Raw genomic sequence first — 21,447 nt, 5'->3', positions numbered from 1 at the left:
AGAAGATAGAGGAAAAGCTGTTGCAAGACAAAAATAACCTCAAATTAATGAATTTGAATACATGGCTTCCAAACCATGGTATTAGGTGTGGCAAAATTCTAGCTCAGGTTCGATTTGGATCAAATCTGTAGCGATAAGTTTTTTTTCCTGACTTGATTTGATTAACCTAAACATTAAAATCTTGCATATAATTTAAGAGTAGAGTTATATAAAATTAATATGGTTTCAATCAGGCCAATCTGATGCCAACCAGATTTCCTTCTGTCGAAAAGTGTTATGGTAAGTAGTAAGAATCTGGATTGTCCAGATTTCCAAAAGCCAAAATTGTCTGAATTTGTAGACTAAACCTGACTCGGTCTTAGATTTGGACAACTTCTTTTTGTCCATACTAGAAAGTTGAACAGTGATTATACACTGTATGGACCCAATCTGTTACCTGTATCAGTTGAGCAAGTGAGACAAAATTTGGCCACCCCTCAACCTAATCCTGGTCCAACACAGTATTATTACAGGACAAAACCCAAGAGCCCAAGTCCGACCTGGTCAGGGCTAAAGCAGCGGTTTCGGTCCGGTCCGGGGCGTGATATCTATAGCTGCGAACAGGAGTATGATACAGGTAAACAAGCCACAAACGCATGGGTTACCCTCCAAAAATCTACCTTTTTCCGCTTCCCCTTTTATCTGTCTCTCTTCCCCTACTGGCTCTTTTTCGCCCTTTCTAGGACTCTTTCGATCGTTCCAGTCTTCCTCGATCTCTCAGCCTGGCTCTGGGACGGACTCTTCTTCTTGGCATTTGGATATGCTATTTTGGGGTCAATCTATTAGGAATAGGTTTACATAGTTATGGTTCATTCACATTAACATCTAATTGAATAAGCTACATGAAAAATACATAAGAATATCGTCCCATATATAACGAAAGTTTGCTTGTTCGAGTTTTTGTTTTGACAACCAGTCAAAACAAAAACTCGGAGAGTCCCGATTTCCCAAGGATTTTGATGCGCCGATCGCTGGGCGGTGTGTGAATGTTGATGACTCGAAGTAATCTACAGCTTCCTTTTTTTTTTTTTGGTAGTGTTTTGTATTGGGATTTTATGGATTTCTTGAACTGTTTCCGGTTTTGAGGCAATGATCATATGTTGGAATTCCTGGAGTTGGGAATTGGGACTGGTTTTTGTTTCCAGTTGCAATTTAGAATTGATTTTGACTGCTTTTATGGTTATTCTGTGGTGCTATTGATTACTTCTACATAGAGAAGGCTCTGGTGGTATCTGTTGGAATAGTCTGGTGGAGTCAATGAAACAGGAACCAGAAAGCTCTTAAGACCAAAGACCGAAAAAACTCGGACTTCAAAATATTAGCTTCTTAAAATGCCCCCTGTTATTAAGTAGTACTAAAGCGATGGAAATGTAGGAGGAAGATAAAATAAAACTAACTTCTCCTAAATTTTAGACTGCTGGAATTTGTAAGGCTGCCTGTTTGGTAACATCTAAGGTTGGCATTTAGCTAGATGGATAACAGTGCCAGCTATGACCACAATATCAGTTTTGGCAGCCCGTAGGAAAGAAGTTTTCCTTCACATTGAATTGCCAAACATGTCCTTATGGACTATAGGTGATGAGTCACCCAACTACGGTGAAGCTTTGAAGAGTATTCTGGTATGCAAAGCAGAGTATTCATGTGAAACATTTGCATTTTTTGCATTATTTTTCTTCTTATACTTCTTTCTTGGCTGTTGATTTGGATGACTAGATACGTTGTTGAAAGTAGACTTGTTATGATAAAATAACTGATCCTTCTTAAAAAAAAATCATGAAGAAGGAAGCTATCATGGAAATATACTGAGAAAAGATTTAGACTTTGGCATCAATATATGAAAGTGGTCCATTTGATTATATAAGTGAAAAAGCTTTAGAAGGTATCAAAAAACATAAGACATACTTGTCGCATGTAATATATTTAGAAGCATAGAATTAAGTTCTGATTGGCATGGTTGACATGGAAGTGGCGCATGATATTAGATCAGATCAAGGTTCGTCGAACCGGTATCGAGATTCGTACCGGTTCGAACCTGGCGGAATCGTTAGGTTCCGGCCGATTCCGGCCACATCCAATCAGGTTCTAGCCCTAGAGGGCCGAAACCGTTTTTCATCGGGGAACCGGGTCGGCTTGGTTCGAGCTGAACTGGCTGGTACGGCTCAGTTCAGCAATCCTTGGATTAGATTAATCTAGTTATTATCAGATTTATCTACTTGGTACGACAACAGTTTATCTAAGAAGATTTGGAAACAAGAAAATACTAGATATTTAGAGGATAAGTATGTAGGGCCAATTCATAATAATATATGTTATGTAGGAGGCGGTACCCACTATTATGGAATTAAAATATAAATCACTGATGTGGATCCTTTCATAAGAACAGAGGTTATTTAGCATTTAGTATCACGAAAATATATCTTTGAACCACAATCTTATAATTTTTCTTCTCACTAAATGTTCCAGCCTTTTTCTTTGCCTTTCAGATGAGAAGATTGTGGCATGGACTGGGTATATGTGATTGGTTTGAGTTTCCATGAATGATGACCGGTGCTCAGAAGGGTGCAATTTCTCCCAGCAGATTCAAATGGCCATGGAGAAATGAATCATCACTAACAACTCAATTGCTTAGTGAGACACCACCTGAGATAGAATTGTCTGACTACCGAAGGTTGCCAAGTTCTGGTAGCGAGGGCCCATCCGGTCTCCTTAATGGTGAAGGACTAAAGGCAGAACCAATTGTGGATTTAGATCTGTTCTTTGAAAGGCTGTATAATTATTACTGTGAGAAAGGTCTTCGATGCATCATCATCAAGTGGATAGTTGAAATTTTAAATGTGATTTTCATGATATGTTTTATTGCCTTTTTCTTATTGTTTGTTGATTGGAATGCCTTGCTCAATGCAAAGTGTGGGATGGAAGCAGTTGAGTCAGGAGAAAAACCTTGTGACCTGGCAAAAGAGTTCATTAAGCAGCATCCACTAGTTCCTTTCACATTTACCAAAGTAATTATCGTTGGGTCCATGGTTATATTGGCTTTCTATGGACTTTTCAACTTTCTGAAGTTCTTTGTACAGTTTAAAAACATGGTGAAAATTCGCCACTTCTATTATAATAGGTAATATTGCATATTTATTTTTATAAATGGTTAATCTTTTGAATCATTAATGAACTATAGCTCAATTTATCTCTCTTCTTTTTTTGTTTGTTCAGTCTTAATGTCACAGATCGTGAAATTCAAACAACACCTTGGCCTAAAATTCTAGAAAAAGTTGTTGAACTACAAAGGTCACAACAGCTTTGTGTATTCAAGGATCTCTCTGCACACGAAGTGATAATGCGAATAATGCACAAGGAGAACTACTTAATTGGGATGCTTAACAGAGGAGTTCTTGCATTTCCTCATGGGTCCCTGGAGCTGGCCCAGCTGTCAACTCCAGAACAAATGGAAGGAAACATCATCTGATCCTACCAAAAACTCTTGAATGGATGTTGAATTGATGCATATATCAAAGCATGTTTGACACATAAATATCTAGTTTATCTTGAGTTAATTGTGCCTTCATTGGAGATTGTGGTTAGTTGAATAGTCAGTTTGATAATGTATCACTTTTTGGAAGTGCATTGGGAATAACAAACCATGCATTTAAAAGGGTTAAGTGCAATGATGTTTATTTGATCTATTCATGGAGATTATTAATATTACTTCAATTTACATTTACTTCTGAAGGCAACCACGTGAAGAGCATCTATTTGATCACCTTCTAAGTATTTACATTCACGAGATTCATGACTTACAGTAACTATACTCTTTATGCATTCGGCATGGAACAAGTGTGTAAAAGATCAACTAACAATAGCCTGCTCCTTTATAAACTTTTTCTGCTGTAATATTGAGAATAGAGATGGAGTGTACTTGTATTATTGTCAAAGATGGACGGAGGTCGGAATATGATGGTATCATACTCTTAAATTTTTGGAATATTTGTGTACTTGCATTTGCTTATGTAATCAAACCTCATAGGTATAGCTATGTCTAAAAGGCATGGCTGACCTTAAATGATAAATACGGGCATAAGTTGTAGGTATGGCTAACCTCAAAAGAGATGGTTGCATCTGAAAAAACAAATGACTAAACTCATTTAGATGGGTAAGGCTTCATGAAAGTTGGTGTTCAAATAAATGGATGTAAGTTTGGTGGATTATTTGTTTTATGTATGTAGTTTTGATGTTGATATATCTATTATATATTAGCATGGTGCAATGGTGTTTGGTGTTTGCTTTCTATACTTTTTTTTTTTTTTTGATTAATTGTTGATTTTCATACTAACCATAACGAACCAGCCTAATCTCAACTCTTTGTGTCGGGCATGGATTGTCCTACTGATGAAAAATCCAATGGTACTGAGTTGTGATGCCAAGATAAATAAATATATGAAAAGATGCACAACGTATAAGGAAAATATAGACCAAACTGATTGTTGTCTATGAATTTATAATTAATATATGGAATCAAATTTATAATTGTTGAATTGTTACATTTATCTATTTTATTAGAATCAGTCACTTCACAGTCTCCATTGTCATATATTTGGTGATGAAGAAGTGTGGATCATATATTACAGTCAAAATGCCTTGCAATAAGATCTTATGGGAAGTATAGCATATATTTATCTAAGAAAATGTTGCTATTCATTTTCTTTTTGGTTGACCTTTTTTCTGAAAAAAATTGCAGTAAATTTTGGGTCCGGAAGGATTTTCTCACAAACTCTTCATTATTAAAGAAGAGACTTATGGTCATTGGGATTGTGATGTTTCTCATAGCACCATGCATTATGATCTTTATGTTGGTATATCTCTTCCTCCGGCATGCTGAACAATTTTATAATCATCCAAGCACGGCATCATCTTGGAGTTGGTCTAACTTAATATTGTGGATTTTCAGGGACTTCAACGAGGTACTTGTTTTACTCACAGTTGAGGCTTAAAAGGCATATTCTTATGCCCCTTATTTTTCCATGAACTGATTAAGAATTGGCTATTGGTTCAATCTACTGATTGATATCTTGCAACTCTTATTTGTAGAGGTTAGGAAGCCAATTATAAGATTGCTCGTGCATTAAGTTGCAACCTCTTCATCCTTAAAGCAATGTTATTTCACCGGAATTTTAACTGATGACTTTCTACTGGAATTTTAACTGATGACTTTCTCTTTATATTTAGACTAGGTATATGGCATCCAGTGTTCAAGAACAAATCTTTTGTGTATTTAGGGCTTGCATAAGGAATCTCATCATCTTTTGGATAAATAAAATGTTTTCAGAGATGCACTGGGTATTTTCTGGCAAGTGATTAGCTTTCCTGTCATCATAATTCAATCCTTTTCCCATCCAAATGGGATCATTGATGCAACATACCACTCACTCAAGAAGGCTTCATGGATAATTTAACATATTTTCAAGACTTCCTGTCAACTTAACATCGACTTCATAAAATTGCTGTTGGCTTCTTGGACAAGGCATCTTTGGGCTAAAATGGGGTTGGCAATGATGACTAGAATGCTACTTGGCAAGTTGACAGGTCTATCTTGTCATCATAGGAGATGCTCATGTAATCAGTAGCAACTTTAGAAATTCCCTTAGCCCTACAAAGTATCAAGATGAAGTTGGAAGATGACCAATTCTAGTAGAAACAATCATGTTAATCTTTGATTCACGAATCATAAACCAAAGAGCCAAATTGAAATATGGCCTCATGACCAATTCACCGACATAGGTTGAATATAATAGGGGTGGAGAACTGATTTGCATACCACCATACGATTTGCAAAATTCTTACCGTAAAATTTTTAGTTTCAGCTAAAACCATACAATTTCAACCAATGTGGATCAGTTTCAGTGGGTGTCAGTTGGAAATTAATTCGAATTTTGGGACTTTGACCGCAACCAACTGGTTTCTTGAGAATTACAATGTTACTGTAGATCATCCCACTGTATTTTTTTTTCTAACTTTGTTGTGATTTTTCACTTTGTGTTATTATTTTTCAATCAACATATGCCCTGATGCCTTATTGGGAATAAAAGTCCTTTCTGTGTAATATTGTATGTGAATCCTGCTTTGCAACAGAAGTCATGCAGCTTTTAGTTATGGCCTACTTAATTTTAGACAAGGCCTCAAAGGAAAAATGATGGAATAAGCCTGGTTAGTGCTTTGGATGATAATATAGAATGTTAAAGTTCTCACCATTTCTTATGGAAACCCTCAGTTGAGTAATAAAATTGTACGACGACTGGTTTCAATTATCATTGATGTTCTTATAATGATTCCTGTAATCACTGACATCTTTACTAATTATTTCTTTTTCCTGCATTCCAGGTTGACCATATGTTTAAACATCGAATAAACAACAGTGGGGCAAATGCTTCAGATTTTTTAAAGCAATTCCCATCTCCTATTATTACCATAATTGCCAAATTTATATCATTTGTTTCTGACGGTTTTGCTGCCATTTTAATCATACCGGGATTCTGGATGAATCTCTGCTGGAGGGTCATGTAAGGCTATCAATTATGCCACCTTGCAACTGTATTATTTTTCTTATAAAAGGAATTTTTTATATTTTTGACCTTTTCTCTAGGTCTTTGGTAGGAATTTATTCTGGTATGCTGCTGTTTTTGAAACTGTAACTGGTATCAGTAGGGCTGCTGTGACAGACGAGCTTCAGGTCCTTGATCCAGAAAGGGCAATGTCTCTAGTTGTCCAGCAAACACATCACATGCTAAAGAGATGGCGTGGCAGAGAAAATAGTGACTCAGTCCAACTGGAATTTGAAACCTTGTTTCAGGTAGAAAAGCTATTTGCTTTGACTGTTCTAATAGTTCTGCTCTTGATTTTGCGATTATTGTACTGTAGGAGGTGCTGACATAATGCAATGATCAAAAAAAAATTGATTAGGGGAATTATATTGATATATATTCTTAGATGGGGCAATGATCTCTGTCACCTGAACAAACACAAATGCACACTGCATGATACTGTAATGGATCCTCAGTAAAATTTAAAGGGATCTCAACCCTTATATAGTCCATGTTAAGGTGGTTGTGGATCTCAAATAGCAAATTTGAAATCGGATGCTAAAACTGTGTGTGTTTTGTAGGTGTTCATGAGGAACTCTACAGGCTGCCTAAAAGTCTGGACAGAAAATTTTGTCTTAGTCAACAACCTCTTAGAAAAGAGTTGTTATTGCCTCTCATAATTTGCCTGAATTTATCCCATTTAATTTTCCAAAATATGAATTATTATGACAACAGCTCTTGATCAGTCTGGGCCACTTGATAAAGTCTCTATGAGCTGTTATTTAGGCTACATAGACTCGCTGCTTATCTGCATGACATTTAAATTGGACCAAGCATGGGTATCTTGACAACTCATGACTTTGAGTAGTAAGGGTTTGCATGATAATAGCATGCAGTGCAGTTGTTTTTTTTTATGAACCCATAAAAATAGCATGATTAAAGCAACAAAACGTTATGCGTTTTTTGATCTATAAGTACGAGTGCACGACTCTATGTATAATTCATCAAACAAAAATCTGGATCAGAATATTTTCATCTCATCCCATGTTTGGTCCTCGTGTAGATTTTCAATTTTTTCTCGTTGTTGACCCCTCCACAAATGAGCCAAATGTATAGTTTTGTAGTTAAGAACCGGACTTTATTCTCTGTACGTAACCAGTACCATATAGGCCTGTCTATTTATTGGGTCTTGATTTAAACCTAGGTCAATTCCTCAGGTTTTCATAAGAATTTTTGACTTGAAAATCCAAATATGATTTAGGCCAATAAGTAGTGATGAGACCTGCTTGAGTTGTTAGGTCAACTCAAGCTGATAATGGCCCCACCTTGAAATATATATCTGTAATACAATACTTGTATGATTTATACTAAAATTAAGGTCCATGTTTGACAATGAAACGTTATAGGACTTGGAAAGAATAGAGAGGAGATTAGTGAATTTTTGGATAGGGTTAGGCCTCAGGACTGGATAACCAGTCTTTGGTCAGATTATATTCAATTTGCTTTTTTGCCAATCCTCTGGATTATCAAATTGGCCAGGTCAGATTTTTCATATTCTACAGTGGGATAGGGTCAACCCTGATTCTATTATTGACAGCACTAGTGCCAGAAAAAGAAACAAACTAGATAACAGGTTGAGAAAAACCTCAAAGTTCATCCTCCTATGAAAGATTTGAACATGCAATGTCATAGTCCCTTAATTTCCATGGTGTTCTGATCATATAGGTTTTATGCTTCATGAGTATCTATCTAGCCTCCCCCATCTATCCTTCCTAGGGCTGAGAATGAATCAAATATGGATATATCTATATTTGTATCCATATTTTTCAACGAATACGGATACAGATACGGATATCAAACGGATATGAAAATTAATATCCATATTTGTTCTGAATAGATACGGATACGAATCGGATATTAAGCATATCCATATTTGTTATAAATGGATATAGATACGAATCAGATATTAAATATATCTATATTCTTTTATCCGAATACGGATATAAATTGGATACTTTTTTGGATATTAATCAAATTTGAGCAAAATTCAATGATGAAAACTAGCAATAAAACATGATCATAAAGGAAAGATTCAATTAAAAAAATATGATTTTAACAAGCATTTATCAATAATAAAAACTAACAATTTTATATAGGATATACCACTCAAGGGTGCTCGTCACTGAAGTAGACAGGATCTATGGTGCCTCTAAGGCATCTCACGGTTGTCGCTGGTTGCAATTGCCAGGTGGAAAATAGAAAATGGACGGGACCTTCGAAATCCTAGTTGCTTAAAGACGACGAAGAGGAAAAAGAGATGAAATGGACGAACGAGAGGTTTGAGCCTTTCAGGCGTGCGGGTGATTCGAAGGATTTTATTCGAATCGGCTAATCCATAATCGGGTTGCTGTCTTAAGTGGCGGTCATCCGATATCTGGGTTTCTTCTAGTTTAGGTTTGGTTAATCACTTAATTAGTTCTTTGATTTAACTTAACTTAAACTTTTTCTTTTTCACTTATCCTTGTTATACAGATATCTGAATCTGATTCTGAATCCCAAAAAAATCAGATGTATCTGCATCCATATCTGTATTCAGAAGATTTTTGAATTGACTATCCGAATCCGTATCTGGATCCGATCAGACAAAAAAGTAGTATCCGAATTCGATTTGAATTGGATATGGAAACGGATACGGTCGGATATAATCCGACCCACTTTCAACCCTAGTCCAAAGCCCTTGCTGCCTGAGATATTTAAATCCTAGATCCAGCTAACTATAGAATGCTTGAGGGGTTATTTGTTGTTTTGTTCTTATAAAGGACAGGCCTAGGCACTCAAGGATGATGTTAGATGAAGTAAAATTCCCAGCATTCTCTTTCCTCTAAAATTGTAGGAAAGAAGTTTGCTTGGTACCCTTGCCACAATTTTAGTGATTAAGGTTGTAGATGTTTGAGTCTACCATAGAATTGATTTTTTCATAAAGTCCTCCACCATCTCCTCTAAAGGTTCACAATTGGCTCATTATCTTGTAGTCTCTTCTCATTGGCTTCCACACCCTATTGTTTCTTTTAGCTTTAAGAGTACGTAACATAATGAGGAAAGAACTACCATCCTCTTACAGAGAAAATCTAGGGCTCCTATTATCACTACAATAATGGTTGACTACCTTATTCCTCATGAAGCTCCTTAACACAATCAAAAAGAAATGAAAAAAAGAAAGAAGTTATGAAACTTGATTCCATGTAGTCCCATGCATAAAGAAACCCAATTAATTTGAGAAATCTTTCAAAATTTTTGAAATCAACCAATACCTAAACAAGGGATCTTAAACAATTATTGTAGTCAGAATAGGCTTTGAAAAGCAACCAAAATAGACCTTGGGGCTTGTTTAGATGCCCATGAGACTAACAGTGAATAAGATCTTGCCACTTCAGGAGAAATTAAGAAAGGCAATCCTGTCACTGAGAATTTTCAATTATTATAATCAGAATCCTGGGGCTCATGTCTCCAAACCCCCGAGTTCCATGCGTTGTATATGTGACTCGATACCCCAGTTCCCATGTGCAACAGATGTGCAGAGCTCTAGTTTAAGGGATTGGAGGAGATAAGGATTCCAATATCTCATTTTTAGAGGAATCTGAAAATTCACTTTTCTCCAGAATTGTTGTCCTAAATTTTTGGGATTGGATGCTCTGTCTTCCTTCCTAGATCTCTTAAAATATCCTTTCATATTTGACATCTTCCACTACTCCTGTTTTGCAGAAAGGATCACGCTACTATGTCATTGGTTCATCCATAGAGGCCCTCAAGTTTAAGGTTAACCCAAAATATGATTTAAATGGAGGAAACCTAACTGTGCTTAGGCTCTTGATCCACCTTAAATAAGTTGTAGTTATTGGTAAATGCACTCTCTTTCCTTCTAAGATGTACCATCCTCTCATTCTCTCTTGAAAGTTAAAATAAAAATGTAAATGCTATCTATAAAAAGAGCTATGCATCAGATTCTCTCTACAACTTCTGTAGAAGTAAGAGCTCTTGATATATCTAATGCTCATTGATAAATGCTTATGCTGATGACTTGTCTATTTTCTTTAAGTAGTGTAAAGTAACACATTTGGCAGATGACTTGATAAGAAACCTTGATGATTGAAATTTATAATTATGTTTGTATTTTTTTTTAAATGTGCCTGATCTCCAGTACAGCAAGTTGCTTTCAAGGACTTGAGAAAGTTGCTGATGGTGGTTCTTTAACAATGCAGTATACTGGAATGATGCTAGTGGAGGAGATGGCGTCAATTTTCATCACTCCATACTTGCTAATAGTTGTTGTGCCAAATGTAAATTTTGGTGATGCTCTTGAAAAACTATCATTTTTTCTAGACATCTTCTACTCTAAAACATTTATTGTTAATTTACAGCGTGTTGATGACATATTACGCTTCATTTCGGACTTCACTGTGTATGTTGAAGGTGTTGGCCATGTTTGCAGGTTAATCACCTGCTTTCTGTTTGCATTTCCTTGTATTCATCAAAAAGATCACACCTTCTGTCAAGTCTAACCTTTGCTTTTGTATCGTAGCTTAAGTTTGTTTGACTTTGAAAGCCATGGAAATAGGAAGTATGGTTCTCCATTTGATGCTGCAAGAGGCATGAGGAGTTCCCAAGGGAAAATGGAAAAATCATTCTTAAGGTATTCCTCTGCTCGTCACCGCAGACACACACAAATTGTTAAAGCTAGTTGACCGGTCTTTGGTATTTCATGCAGTTCTTGGTGTTCTGCTGATGCGGTTTCACTGATTTTGTACATGTTGTATGAAGATATTTGCTCACTTAAATTATACACCCACTTTAGTGTCAGTATATTGCTGATTATATAAAGATCAATTATTTTCTGAAAAACCAACAGTATCTTTACCTATCTTTATTTGTTACAACTATAGTTTTATTATCTGGTTATTATAGCATTTTATTTGTTTATAGAAGTAACAGGGTCAGCATATATAATTGTTTATTCAAGGTCATAATTGATTGTAGATTGATTCAAAAAGATAGCTAAGCAAATTAATCCAGTCAAAATGAAAACAAATCAAGAAAAAAAATCAAACAACAATATATTATCACAGATACCTGTTGCCTAAGAAAACAAGAAAAAATTGGTAAGCAATTGCTTATTATTTAAGCAAGAATTGAGGTACAAAAGTTGAGAAAGGAAGACTTAGTTATTAGCACGTGCATAAGGTCAAACAAAACTAAAGAAGTGTAGAGTTGTCCTCAGACATTAATTATCTATCTCTTGCTGCTTCTTATGAAGGGTCAAATATAACTGCTTGGGCTTCACAGGTTATGTCAAGGGTACAGTCACAAATGCAAGTCTGCTTAGGGTTGCGAAGTGAGTGATTTGGGTAGCTTGCTAGTACGAAAGGCCAGGTCTTACCACATACCGGACCATGAGAATTCCTCTAGGGTTCATGGGATTTCTAGTTCTCAAAGTTACAATCATTTGGCAACTAAGGTTAGTATCTTGGGGAGGCTTTTACTCGTAGTTGTTATTGGGTGCCTGCCTAGGTGCCTAGGTAGGTTACCTAGGTGTGTTATAGGGGGGTGCTTAGGTGTAGCATGCTACATAGGTGTCAGCCTCGCTGGTTGGGTGCACATCTAGGCAGTCAGTTGTTGACCAGGCCACCTAATTTAAGTGGGTGGTCGCTAGCCTGACCCATGGATAGGAGTCAGAGACCAAACTTGACCTGACCAAACCATTATAGGTCCCAGTCAAACTAGAAAGAGAGAAGGAGAAAAAAATTATTGGGCGATCTCCTCTCGCTGACAACCCCTGTGCTCTCATTGGCAACCAAGGTCAAGGGAGCTGCTCTCCTTAGCCCTCTCGCTGTCTCTTTCTCTCTCTCTCTCTCTCTCTCGCGCACACACACATCTGTCCCATTCTCACTCATTCGTGGTCAATGTTGGCTAGCATGGCTTGCAAGGGTTGGATTGACTGCTCGGCGAACATATTGAGGTGAATTCTTATCCTTCTCTCCCTCTCTTTCTCTCTGCTGTTTCTTCCTCTTTCCCACTTTGTTTCCCTTTCCTTTTCTCTTCCTGTTCTTCTTGTCTTTGATACTGTTAAACCCCACAAGAAATGGAGTCAACAAGCCTCCAAAACAGGGATTTGGCTAAGGTCTTCCTTTTCCTTCTTTCTTTCTTGCTTGCATGCTTTCTTGCTTTCTTTCTTTTTTCTTTAAAACCTTGGCGAGCAAGCACTCATTGTTGTGACATAGCGATAATCTTGTGGGCATTTATTTTGAAGAGTTTCTGGCTTATGATCTCCAGTAAGTTGGTGAATTACTTGGAAAGTAGTAATTAGCATTTCCCTGTTATTCTTTTCTCAAAAATGCATTGCTTTGTTGGACGGCTTCAAACTCATGATCCCTATAATTGGTCAATTCTATATTCTGAAATCTCTTATTTTATATTTCAGAAATGGTAACAACTAACTAGTCAAATAGGGAAAATATAATAACTTACGTTGTAAATAAAGGAAAGAGAGGATTTGCATACTTGTATATATCCATTAAAGAATGCCTTCTCTAGCATTTAATCTAAAACAATAATGGTTTTATATAATTGCATTCTATGAGTGCAGTACAAACACTAAAATTGTGATGTGCTTGAAAATATTATGTTTTAAGTAGAACTCACGCATTGGTTGTTACATATATCTTTCTAACTCATGTGATGTGACTAGTTTGTTGAGAACAATACGAGTTTTATGAATAATTAGAATATATCAATGTATAATTTATCTTTAAAATTTTGTCCAAATTTTATCACCTTGGCAGTCGCCTAATTGCTTGGGCTATTGCCTAGGCTATAGGAGCTATAGGAGGGTCCATCCCTGGGGTTTCCTAGGCTATTTGACAACTGATTTTGCTGCAAGAGGCCTTCATCCATGCACAGAATCCACCAAGTCTTTTGATGATTGTTTGGCAGTGCCGTCGGCCTTTGTGCTTCCAATGCTATAAGAAGAGTTGAAATTAGCTACACCAAAGAGCATTGAAAACAAATTCTTGTTCCCTTATTATGTGGAAAACTAAGTGCATAAGGTTTTATATAGATTCTAGGGTCTCCTGTGTTGAGTGAATATGATGGGAGCACTTGGAACTTGACTCAAACATGAATTCTTTTAAGATGAAATCAAATTAATTTGACTCAACCATGAATGCCTTCAGATGAGGCATCAGATGGATCCACTGTGCAAGACCTGGCATATGCTGGTGCTGTTGACTTGCTGAAGTCTTTTTCTGAGTTAAACAAATGAACAGGATCTGGCAGTTAGTTACCTGGTGTTTGATCAGTCCCACTGCTGCAAGGAGTTGACAATGAACCAAGTTCTGCTGAGCCTGCTTATATCTTGGATCTAATCAAAATATAAAGTTTTCATTATTAGAATATAAATTTCTTTCTTAGCTGTTTGAAACTCTCACTTATATGCATTGTAGGATATAGGTATGTTAATTTCTGGGCATTTGGAAATAATGCTCAAATCATTAGCTGTTACTCATCAGCAGCCAAGTATATCAATTATTCCACATGAATATAGAGCCTGCAAACCTGGTTGACAAAAGTCCTTTACATATCCAAGCTTAAAGTTACAGATATCTGCTTGTTGCCCAGATAGACAACCCAAGAGGGGGGGGGGGGTGAATTGGGTTTTAAAATAATTTAGCTATTTAAAACGTTGTGGATGACTAATTAAAACTATTGCAAGTTGTTTAATTAATTGCTATGTGCTGTAAGTGATATGAGAGTAAGAGAAAGAGAGACAATCAATCACAAACACCAAGTTTTATAGTGGTTCGGAGCTAACCCTTGCTCCTACGTCCACTCCCCAAGTCTCACTTGGGAATTCACTATAACCCCTTGGATTACAGCCGGTTGTTTTCCAAGCTCACAACCAAACTTGTTGTTTTACGAGCTCACAACGAACTCGGTCGGTTTTCCCTGGCTCACCGACTAGAACCGCCCCGATTGTTTTTCCGGGATCACAATCGAACCCTTACACACGTTGGTTTTACACTCGGCTCACCAACCAACCTCAATACCCTTGATTCAATCCCCCGATTGAACCAAGTAAAGACCAGGTGAAAATAAAAGGTACAAACAGAAAACACAGCTTCTCAAAAAGCAGATAAATAACAATATAAACAGAAGAAAAGTTAGAAGCCCTCAAACACGTTTGAGTTGGAGTTGAGTGGGGCTTCTCGAACTTCGGGTCTCCTCTTGAATGTGTGGTCGACTTGAATGCAGGAGGAGGCTTCTTTAATTGCTGGGAAGAGGAAGTTGGATGGAGTTAATGCCGCTCTTCCCTCTTTTCGTTGAAGAACAGGTTGCAGAGATTGAATGCTTGATTACTTTGAGTGGAATAGTTGTTCTCTACTTTGCTACAGTCCTCTGTGGCTATTTAAACCAACCCCCACGGAAACTAGCCGTTAGAGACCTTTTTCTGCCCGTTCTGCACACTCTGCACAGCCTGACAATATGTCCGTTGGTGGGTTGGAGTCGACTCGCGCGATCAGGAGTCGACTCGGCTGTAGCGGGAGTCGACTCATGCTTTTCTGGAGTCGACTCGGCAACTGTTTCGGATTTGAATTAAAGTAGCCTCTTCGACTGGGAGTCGACTCGTCTTGACCCGGAGTCGACTCGCCAACTTCTGGAGCTGACTTGGCATTTTCGGAGTCGGCTCATCCCATGAAGTCCACGGAGCCAATTTTCAACTTGGCCAACTCGAGTCGACTCGACTGTCCTGGGAGTCGACTCGGCGCTCAGAGCCCGAACTCCCGATCTTCTGTCTTTTGGCTCGTCCAGTCTTGGAGTCGACTCGAACTTCCCCGGAGTCGACTCGGCTCTCAGTTTCCGAAACTAAGTCTTCTGCCCTTTTGGTGTACCGCTGCCTTGGAGTCGACTCGAGCTTTCTAGGAGTCGACTCGGCTCTCAGACACAGCAGATTGGTCTTCTGTCTTCTTTGGGGTCGCGGTGTCTAGGAGTCGACTCGCGTATTGCGGGAGTCGACTCGAATCTCAGAGTCCGAAAAACGTTCTCTGACTTTTTCCTTGTGTTCCTCTGAGAGTCGACTCTCACTTTCTTTGGAGTCGACTTGCCAACCATCGGAGTCGACTCGCGTTCCACTGGAGTCGACTCGAATCTCAGACCCGAAAACTGCTCTCTGACTTTTCTGCCTGTGACTCCTAGGAGTCGACTCATACTACCCTGGAGTCGACTCGGTGAACATCGGAGTCGACTCGCGCAGTTCAGGAGTCGACTCGCTGACAGGTTTTGAGTTGATGCTTTCTGTTCGTCTGTCTGTTCTCAGTCGGAGTCGACTCGTACTGATCCGGAGTCGACTCGAGCTCGTGCCAGTGAACTTGATACGCTTGGAGTCGACTCGTGATACTCTGGAGTCGACTCGAGTCTCAGACTTTGGTTCAAGCTGACTTCTTAACTTATCCAAAATATTATGAACCAAGTCTAGAGACACTTAGACAAGATTTTCACTGAAACACTTAATTAAATTCATTAGTAAACAAGAGATATACTCAAATGCTTTGAGCTCATCAAAATCAAATAGGGTTTTAATCAATCACTCCACAATCTCCCCCTTTTTGATGATGACAAAACATTGAGTATATGTAAAGTGAATTGCTCTATAAACAAGGAAGTAAAATCCATAAATGAATTCAGATGTCTGGTAATTTAATTTATCCAAGTTTGAAAGGTGTGAACAATAAATTTCGGAGTTAAAGCTCCCCCTTTCATTAAGCCTTCATATCATGCAATCAATTGTTTGGCTTATATATCTTTAATGATTTAGCTTGCTTAAAATTCAGATTCTCCCCCTCAACATATGCAATCTACTTTGTTTTGATTCATAAGAATTTTTGACTTTTAAATTTTTGGTTTTTAGAGGGAAAATCTGTCAATTTGTTCTTGAGTAGGATTCAGCTAATCTCCGAATATCCCTTGAATAGATTCTGGAGATTACTCCATTAGGAGCCCCAAAAGAGAGATAATGAGCCTCGAGGTACCAAATCCACTTAGAACAAATTTTTGTGTGTTTTAAAAGTTTTTCTTTTTTTTTTATATTGATTTTCATTGATTCCTTTTACATATTTTATACATATTTCTCCCCCTTTTTGTCATCGTATCAAAAAGGAGGTAAGCACACACAATCAATCATAGATCAAATGGCACAGAATTGAAGAAGATATGGCTACTCATTGTATTGATTTGTATGTAAATACATTTGAGAATACAATAAGTAAAGCAAAAACAATACATGTCAAAACAAAACACAAAAAACAGCTATGGTCTCCTCGAGGATGTAGCTCCTCCTCTCGAAGATGTATCTCCTCCTCTCGAGGATGTGGCTCCTCCTCTCGAGGATGTGGCTCCTCTCAATCTGCTCTGCTCCATGAGGAGGGTGACTGCATCTGTAACATGCCCGAGCTGAGTGATAATCGACGAAGTGGCTCTGCTATGTGTAGTGGAGAGCTCAGTCACCGACGTCTGAAGTGCGTCCAGCTTGTCGATGAGCACATTCGACAAGCGCTCGGCCCCCTCGGTAGTGGTGTGCATGTCACGTCCTATGTCATCCCGCATCTGTCGAGTGGTGCTCGTGACCTCACTCAGGCTATGGAACTGGGCCTGGAGCAAAGTCCTCATGTTGTAGATCTCTTCCCGCACATGAGCCGTCATGTCAGTCACGGCCGTCAGGGAAGGGACCAACGCTGAAGATGGAGCGGGAGAGGGAGCAGGCACTGAACCTCGGAGCTCCCGAAGCAGATCATCCCGCAGATCTCGGACTATCTCCTGCCGCAGCTTCCGGAGCTGCTCAGGAGCGATGCGGACCTCCATGGGTGGTGGAGCCGAGGAGGAGGGTCCGGCGGAGGTGGTAGGAGCAGAAGTGGATGGAAAGTCCGGTAAGTCAGGATAGTCAGAATCTGGCTCAGGACTAGGGGAGTGTCTGGTGGTCTGTGTGGTGATGGAGGACTTCCTAACCCATGTCCCCTCTATCTTCCGAAACCCCATCCTGTGTAGGGTCCCCGGACGCATGCGATCAGTCCATCGCAATGCGCGAAAGGGTTCCCCCTCAGGGATAGGAATCTCGTACTCCCTAAACAACAGAGTGAATACCATACCGTAGGGTAGGGTGAGCCTAGGTCTGTCTAGTGGCTCACACAGGTATCGATAAATGAGTTTGGAAAAGTTGATTGGGGTGTCCTGAAGCATGTAGAACATGAGAGCTAGGTCTCTCTCAGATACAAAATCAAATCTCCCGGTCTTAGGGAAGATGGACCTAGACAATATACTCAGGAGGATCCGCACCTCAATCGGAAGTGAGCTAGCGGATACCTTGTCTAAGGGTGACTGGGGTGGATGCCCTAGAATGGCCGTAAGGGCCTCAACCCTGTCCTCGGGGTGTGTGGGAGCCACCCCTACTTGTGGAAGGTGGAGGATGTGGGCAATAAGATCCTCCGTAATGAACAGAGGGACACCGGCTACCGTGCCCTCGATACCCCCATCTCCCCGATGGACGGTACCGTAAAACTCTCTAACTAATCCAGGGTAAGTTGGGAGATCTAATGTGAGGAAATACTCTAAGCCCTGGACACGCAATCTCTCACCTATGGTGAAACCCTCCCGGGAGAGATAGTCGAAATCGACATATCTCCCGGTGGTGACGGCCTTCCCGGCGCACGGCCTCGCGGGAACCGCCCTCGGCGGGGAACGAGCCGGAGGTTGTTGCCTCGCGGGATCGTGCCGAGCCTTGGAGCGCCTCTCGGGACCGGCCTCGGGTCGGGACCTCTTCCGGACTACGGTTTTACGCGGCATAAGGACCTAGATTGGGAGGAAAACCCTAAGGGACGGTGAAAGGTTGACGGAAAAGGCTTGGGGACGACCGGGGACGACCTAGGAGTCGGCTCTAGGGCTTGTGAACAGTGGCGGCGGAGAATAGAAGTGTTTTCGAAACGACAAAGTTAGGGTTAAAAAGTCGGATCCCGACTGCGAGTCGACTCCACTGAGTCGCGAGTCGACTCGACCTCGAGTCGACTCCAGAATATGCGCGAGTCGACTCCCCCTCTGCTGCCATCAATCTCGAGTCGACTCCCGCAAATGCGCGAGTCGACTCCCCCTCAGGAGCCGACTCTGAAACTTACTCGAGTCGTCTCTAACTTTGGCACGCACCTAAAAATCATGTTATGTTCGTGCCGAATGAGGGAAAATTGCTAAATTATGATCTGATTTGATGATCATTGAAAAGAAACTCTATTTTAACCACAATCTAATCATCAAAATCAACGAATCTAGTGGAAACTACCACTAGGATGGATCAATCACTCCTAATCCCCTCCTAAGCACACTAAACCTCTCTTCACTTAGGGGTTTTGTAAAAATGTCTGCTAATTGATCATCAGTACAAACAAATTGTAGTGTCACATCACCATTCAGTACATGATCTCTTATGAAGTGATGTCTTATCTCAATGTGTTTAGTTCTTGAATGCTGAATTGGATTTTTAGTTAGATTAATGGCACTTGTATTATCACAGTTAATAGGTATTTTATCTTGTTTAATGCCATAATCTTCTAATTGTTGTTTGATCCACAAGATTTGAGCACAACAACTCCCGGCTGCAACATATTCAGCTTCAGCAGTAGATAATGCAATCGAGTTTTGTTTCTTGCTAAACCATGAGATTAGGTTTTCTCCTAGAAATTGACAAGACCCGCTGGAACTTTTTCTATCAAGCTTACATCCAGCGAAGTCTGAATCTGTGTATCCTATTAGGTTTAGGCTAGATTCTTTAGAATACCATAACCCTATGTTCTTTGTTCCTATTAGGTATTTAAAGATTCTCTTTACTGGAATTAGATGTGATTCCTTAGGATTAGCCTGATATCTAGCACACATGCAAACACTAAACATAATATCAGGTCTACTTGCAGTAAGATACAATAAAGATCCTATCATACCTCTATACAGTTTCTGATCTACAGATTTACCTGATTCATCTTGGTCTAATTTGCATGATGAGCTCATGGGGGTGCTGATTGATTTGTTTCCCTCCATATCAAACTTCTTGAGCATCTCCTTGATGTATTTGGCTTGATTGATGAAGATGCCTCCTTCAGACTGTTTGATTTGAAGCCCGAGGAAATAGTTCAGCTCTCCCATCATGCTCATCTCAAATTCACTCTGCATCAAATCAGCAAATTCTTCACAGAGGCGATTGTTAGTAGCACCGAAAATGATATCATCAACATAAATCTGTACTAGTAGCATATCTTGGTTTTTCTTTTTCAGAAATAGTGTTGTATCTACATTACCCCTAGAGAACTCATGTTCTAGTAGGAATTTGCTAAGCCTCTTATACCATGCTCTAGGTGCTTGTTTCAAACCATAAAGTGCTTTGTTCAATTTATAAACATGATTAGGGTATTGATGATTTTCAAAACCAGGAGGTTGTTCTACATATACCTCCTCATTAATATACCCATTTAAAAATGCACTTTTTACATCCATTTGAAATAACTTGAAGTCCTTAGAGCATGCAAATGCTAATAATAATCTAATAGCCTCAAGTCTAGCTACGGGAGCAAAGGTTTCATCAAAATCTATACCTTCTTCTTGATTATAACCCTTTGCTACTAGTCTAGCCTTATTCCTTATTACAATTCCATTTTCATCTAGTTTATTTTTATAAATCCATTTTGTACCTATAATTGGATATTCAGAAGGTCTCTCAACTAGATTCCATACTTTGTTTCTAGTAAATTGGTTTAATTCTTCTTGCATTGCATTTATCCAGTTTACATCATTTTCGGCTTCTTCTATGTGTTTGGGCTCAAAGTGTGAGACAAAAGCTAGATGGTTATTTAAATTTCTAAGGGATGCTCTAGTCCTAACCGGTTGAGATGGATCATCTAGAATTAGTTCCTTAGGATGCCCGTGAGCATACCTCCAAGCTTTAGTTAGCCCATGATCCACAATAGCCTCTTGGCTTGATGATGCATCTTCAATCAATTTTTGATTGTCATCTTGTAATGTCATCTCATTTATCTTTTCTTCAAGAATTTCAGCCTCATCATCCAAATTACCTTTCTTACTAGAGGAAAAATCACTAGAATCATCAAACACAACATGTATGGATTCTTCTATAACTAGGGTTCTTTTATTAAAGACTCTATAGGCTTTACTAGTTGTGGAGTAACCTAAGAATATGCCCTCATCAGATTTAGAGTCAAATTTACCTAGATTATCTTTTCCATTATTATGAACAAAACACCTACATCCAAAAACATGAAAGTAATTAACTTTTGGTTTTCTGTTTTTCCAAAGTTCATAAGGTGTTTTCTTTATAATGGGTCTTAATAAAGCTCTATTTAATATATAACAAGAAGTATTAATAGCTTCTCCCCAAAAGTACTTAGGGAGGTTACTTTCACATAACATAGTTCTAGCCATTTCCTCTAGAGTTCTATTTTTTCTTTCCACAACTCCATTTTGTTGTGGTGTCCTAGGTGCAGAAAAATTATGGGTTATCCTCTTTTTACTACAAAACTCATCAAATGACTGATTTTCGAATTCGGTATCATGGTCACTTCTAATAGCTATTACTGAGGTATCTCTAGCATTGGTTACTTCTTTATGGAATTTCTTAAAAACAGAAAATACTTGATCCTTATGTGCTAGGAACATGACCCATGTGTACCTAGAATAATCATCTACAATAACTAGACCATATTTATTTCCACCTAGGCTTGTTGTTCTAGTTGGTCCG

At 38.8% G+C, this 21,447-nt stretch overlaps 1 pseudogene; it reads left to right on the top strand.

Annotated features, from left to right (window-relative positions):
• Positions 1 to 609: 609 nt before the first annotated feature.
• The window catches only part of LOC103723281, a 28,827-nt pseudogene continuing 7,989 nt past the window's right edge, over positions 610 to 21,447 (top strand).

Source organism: Phoenix dactylifera, chromosome 5 (assembly GCF_009389715.1).
Source record: "Phoenix dactylifera cultivar Barhee BC4 chromosome 5, palm_55x_up_171113_PBpolish2nd_filt_p, whole genome shotgun sequence".
NCBI lineage: Eukaryota > Viridiplantae > Streptophyta > Magnoliopsida > Arecales > Arecaceae > Phoenix > Phoenix dactylifera.
The sequence above is the reverse complement of the archived record's forward strand: the minus strand, read 5'-3'. Positions and strand labels throughout refer to the sequence as shown.